Consider the following 6,217-nt stretch of genomic DNA (forward strand, 5'->3'; position numbering starts at 1 on the left):
GGTCAGAGCAGTATGGCTAAAGGAGGCAGATCCTGTCTCCAAAATCCAAAGTGGTTCATCCGCTATGGTACATCTCATGTAATTATGGGAAATGTAAGGTGCAATAAGTTGTTATCTCAGAATGAATGTTGAAAAACATTCAGGCCGCCGGAATTCTGCAAGCTTCACTAATTACCATTCACTGTCACCTCTGGATCAGAGAAGACAGGAAGTGCGGAGCTTTCTGCTGTACTCAGTAGTGCTTTTCTTATTGTTTTATTGATGCAAGTCAACTCAATGTCCTCGCTTAACACAGTACATTTATTCTTATCTTCCCAGTTTCCTGAGCCTCTTTATCCTTTCTTTATTTATATGCCAAATGTAATTCATGTCTTTACTATTTACAAGTTCAAGAAGAAATCCCAGAAACTGCTGGCTTTAGCAGTTTTCTTTAATGTTTTCTTCCTACCAATATAATTCGATTTCACTGTATAGGCTATGCTGAAATTTTTCTCAGAGTTACATATTAAGAGGTAATCTGCAGAGCTATGCACAGATATTGAAGAGCACAATATTTATCTTGTCAGACTTCCATTTCAGGTGAGCTCTTTCATGATGTCTATGTAACTTAAGCCACTGTCCTCTAGCAAGAAGGTAGAGATCAATTCTGCCTTCCTGGAGGATTAGGGAAAATCTAAAATTTCAACATTCTCATGTATTCAAATGTATATACAAAAAAGTAAAGTATAACAAAAATTTTTTAAAAAGTTTAAAAGATGAGAGTTAAAGTGTTGGGTAAGAAAGACAAAATATCCCTCAATATATTATCGAGTAAATATGCAAATTGATAAAGTATAACATGTTTTAGGTAGAATGTTCCATGCTGGAAAAAAATGGAGCAATATCTATATACCTGCAGTGTTCTCAGAGAAAGAAAATGAGATACAAGTATGATTTTAACTGTTACTAAGTTTTAAAAAATAGATATACTAACACTGCTTAAAGTCAAAAAGTATACTTTCTTTGAGCTTCAGCCAATCATTAGCTGAAAGTAGAACTTTACCAAAAAGGGCAGAAATTTGAAATCTGTTTAAAAAGAAAAGAGTAAATATTGAGAGTGATTTTAAATGTAAAATTTTAATGCTACAAATATTTACAATTAGGAAAAGCTGCAAACATAACTAATACACATCAACATGCATTATTTAAATAGAAACTAAATGAAGTGAAGATATCAAAGTATCAAAGTAATAAACCAAATTGATAATTGATGAGCAGAGGGGACATAGAGAAGGAAAATAAACTTGTACTAAATTTTCTACTCAGTACAAGGAGTCATTAGACAGTTACTAAAGTTGCTGAATCAAAAATATATATATTTCACTTTATGTTTAAACACATGCTTTCAAATAAATTGTATTAAAGGCAAACATTGCCACAAGTAAAACAGATTCAAACTTTCCAATTTATAAAAAGACAAACTTTAATCTTCAAAACTGCTAAATACAGGTAATACCCTGCATGTAAACTGTTGTACAGTAAACATTACAAAGACAATGTATCCTAAATACTATGGAAAAACTAAGTCCAAACATATCTAATTTAGGTATATGTGTATCAAATAACTCATCTATCAAAATACACAGGCCTTAAAACAAACCAGATACAGATCTAAAACACAGATTGTAACATTACATTTTCTCTTGTTTTTAAGATAAAAGCCATCCATTCTTTCCCTTCTGTGTGTTAAGTCTGTTCCTCATTGAAAGATGTTCATTAATGTTCTCCCTGTTTCTGTGCATATTTTGATGAATAAACTAGCGCAGATGTGATGCTGGAGGCCTTTTGAGGCTAGATTATAATGCATTTGGCAACTTCTATTTGAATCTTTTAGTATGTGCACACTGAGGAAGCCAGTCATCATTTAAAATGCTTTAATGTTTGGAGACTTCTGCTCTGTGAGAAAGCTCATGATAGTTACACGAGGAAGCTAAGTGGAGAAAAACCTTGGTGTTAGACCAACTCTCTACTCACTCATCATTTCAGACAAAATAGCAGACACGTGAGTGATGAACCCTTCTATAGTTCTATGAGTTTTGCTCACTTCTGTATACCTAATATTTAAAACTACTACATAGACCATTTACTTAATAACTAAATTTTAGAAATTGTAACTCACTTCTATATAACTAATGTTTAAAATGGCTACAATGACCATTTAATAAATAAATTTTAGAAATTGTAAGTGCTCAATTGTAGAAATTTTAATTGCATCAAATGAATATAGATAATCAAAATAGTCAAAGAAAATGATTAATCCACAATTAGAGATGTTAATAATTTCCTATTTATTTGTATGTTGTGCATATACACATATTTTACATAGCTGATTTACTTTATTAATTTTGTAACATTCTTTTTACTTATAGTTCAGATTACTAACATATATCAGTATCTACCCTACAACCCATTTTAATAGTTACATAATATGAAGTTACATTTATTGAGAGCCTGCCAGCTACTACCTACTGTTCTGGGACTGATTATATACCGTTACAGAAAACAGAAATGGTCCCTGCTGTTGCAGACTTTTAATCGAGTGTGAGATACAATCAATATATGTTGCTTGGTTTTCCTGGAAAACAGCCTTCAAGACAGAACTTATTTTACAGGTAGGCTTATCAATAGAGTGTACTGGGATCAATACTTGTAGAAGACAGTAAGAAATCAGGGTTAGGCAGGGACAAACAAAGTCCTGGTATTTTACAGAATAAAAATTAAAAACCATGGTTTAATACCTCTTATTTACTTTAAATGTGATTATTAGGGAAGTTTGATTAATCTGTAAAAGTTGATAGCAAAACATATTATAAAATCCAATCACAAAATAAAAATATAACCACATCAATCCTGTGTAATCTCTATTAGTGTCTTATAACACTTTTGTAGGCTTCTTTTTCCATGCAGTTTATAAGTGGAGATCACTTCATTAATCAATAAATATTTACTAGAGTCCTACTATATATTAGGAAATTTTCTAGAACTCGTAGAACAGTGAACAAAACAAAAAAGTTTCTAGAACTTGTAGAACAGTGAATGAAACCAAAAAGTTATTGGTCTCATGAAACTTACAATATAAGAAAGAATTTTCTAGTATTTTAATGATAATTAATTTTACAAAGTATTATGTCTTCAATTTATTTAACCATTTCTTTGGAAATATGACTTGTTTTCAAGTTCTGTTATTATAAACAGCTCTAAAATTAGAAGTCTTGAAAATAAATCTTTTCTTAATTTTAACTTTCTTAGTAAGATCTTGTTATTAAAACTAGAATTATAAGTTTAAAGAACTTAGGCATTTCAATAAGATAACCGGCAAATCAATATTCAAAACATTTTTATGCAGTTATAGATCTATAATAGAAGCAGTGTATAAGGGTTAACATAAAGTCTATCTAGGACAAACATCTCATAAAAATAATGAGTTTTTTTTAAAAAACTTATGATCTTATTGATATGACAAATAGTTGTTTAGAATATCTGATGCTGCATTGTAATAAGACTTAAATAGACAGATGAGAGAGAGTGAGAGAGACAGAGAAATAGAAGGACGAAAGGAGATAAGGAAGCAAGGAGGGGAAAGTGAGGGAGGAAAGAAGGAGGGAAGGAGAGAAAGAAAGACAGAAAAAGAAAGAAAGGAAAGAAGGAAGAAAGAAAGAAAGAGGAAAGAGGAAAGAAAGAAACAAAAGAAAAAGACGCAAAGGAAAGAAACATGTGCATGTTCTATAGTTGATCCAGAGATGGGCTCTGTTTATTGGGCCTTATAGTGCTACACTGCAGGCTGAGATTCATTAGTGCACTAACACACTGCACCAAACTCAGATTTGTACACATCCAACTATTTTAAAAATAACCAAAAGGAGTACATGTTTAGCCATTTGTGCTTTGCATAAAACATAGAACTGCACACCAAATCAGCTAGCTAGCTATTTTTAGCTCTGAGGCCATTAAAACTCCAAGCCACAACTGTCCTTCAGAGCTCTTTGACTCAGAGACTCCTGCTATGCTGCTGAACTCTATCACTTTGACACGTAAGTCCTGTCTCTAATGCCTCTCTGCCCTGGACTTTATTTGCCCACCTCCCACCCTGAGCAGCCTCTTTACCGCCTTCTGCAGCAAGCAACTCTCAAATTAGCCACCGATGAGGCCTGATTGTGATACTGCCACCTGGTGGTTACAGCTTTTCTCATACTCAGGACCCAGCTCCCTCAAAATTCCTATAGTATGTGTACATGATTATATGTATATGTAAATCGATCTATACAAATTTTGTATATAGCAGTTTGGATATGTATTCAAATGTACATTTGAATTATGTCTGTATACACACAGACACACACACACGAGAGAATGAAGGAAAGAGACACAGAGATTGTAAAGTACAGCTGAGACAACTCAGCTTTCTCTTCACTAAGGAAATCATAATAACTTTTAGTTTCTGTTATTTTCTCATATATATTCTTTCTTTGAATTCTGATGTTTTCTTTATAAAATAGAATATGAAAAAGAATGATTCATTTTCCAGAATTACTTTTACAAAAATATTATTGGAGAAATCTTCATCTTTGGTATGTTCTTGCTAAAGGCATTATTTAGCTAACATTGATTTCTAAAGGACATATTTTTTCTCCAATATCTTCTGGAAAAATATGTACTGAACAATTTATTAGATAACAGGACTGACCCTGGGCTACTGTAGCTTTCTATTTATTTCTCTAAGCACTGGCATTTTTCTTAATTTTATGGCTATATTATTTTTGCCATTATCAATGTTCTTTGCTAGGCTTGCTTTTTGTGTGTGTGTGTTGGTAAATAGAGGAATATTTGATGCTGCTTCCTATGGCAGAATAAAGAACTTCTTTATAAAGATCCCAGAAAAAAAATAGATTCCTAATTAAAGTTGTGATACTTCTTATAGAGAAATTATACCAGCAATATTTTCCACTGTTATCTAGAATAGTAAGTTCTTGATGAACTACATATAATAATTGCAACAAATATTATGAAATGTATTAGGCCATTTAAAAACAAATGGCTAACTCCATGCAAGGCATTTTTGTCTGTTTTCCTTCTATTAGTCCTCATATACTTAAGTATTTCTAATGATATATGTGCAGAACAAATCATACTAATTCAAAGAAAACTTAGTATTCTTTGCTATTAAGAAAGTAAAAATAATTCAAATACAATTTACTACTTAAATTACTATATACTTTACTTACATTAAATAGAAAAATCATCAAATAAAAGAGAATTACTGTCTAACCACATTCAAAACATGTAATGTGTATATATTAGTTTGTTTTCATGCTGCTGATACAGATATATCTGAGACTGAGCAATTTATGAAAGAAAGAATTTTACTGGACTTACAGTTCCACATGGCTGGGGAGGCTTCAGAATCATGGCAGAAGGTGAAAGACATGTCTCATATGGCAGCAGACAAGAGAAGAGGGCTTGTGCAGGCAAACTCCCCTTTTTAAAACCATCATATCTCATAAGACTTATTCACTATCACGAGAACAACATGAGAAAGACTTGCTCCCATGATTCAATTACCTCCCATTGAGTCCCTCCCACAGAACATGGTGATTCAAGATGAGATTTGAGTGGAGACAAAGCCAAAGCATATTATTCCACCCTGTTCTCTCCCAAATCTCAGGTACTCACATTTCAAAATTAATTAATTCCTTCTCAACAGTCCCCCAAAGTCTTAACTTATTTCAACATTAACTCAAAGGTTCACAGTCTAAAGTTTCATTTGAGACAAGGCAATTCCCTTCTGTCTAAGCACCTGTAAAATCAAAAGTAAGTCAGTTACTTTCTAGATACAATAAGATACAGGCATTGGGTAAATACAACCATTCCAAATGAGAGATGCTGGCCAAAACAAAGGGGTTACAGGCCCCATAAAAGTCTAAAATCCAATGAGGCCACCAAATCTTGAGGCTTTAAAATGATCTCTTTTGACCTCATCTAGTTTATGCTCTTACAAGAGATGAGTATCCATGGTATTGGGCAGATCCATCCCTGTGGCTCTGCAGGTCACAGCCTTTATCCTGGCTGCTTTCACAGGCTGGCATTGAGTGTTTGTGGCTTTTCCAGGTGAACTATGCAAGCAGTCAGTGGGTCTATCATACTGGGGTGTGGAGAATGGTGGCCCTCTTTTCATAACTTC

This window comes from Callithrix jacchus, chromosome 20, assembly GCF_049354715.1.
Source record: "Callithrix jacchus isolate 240 chromosome 20, calJac240_pri, whole genome shotgun sequence".
In the NCBI taxonomy this organism is placed as follows: Eukaryota; Metazoa; Chordata; class Mammalia; order Primates; family Cebidae; genus Callithrix; species Callithrix jacchus.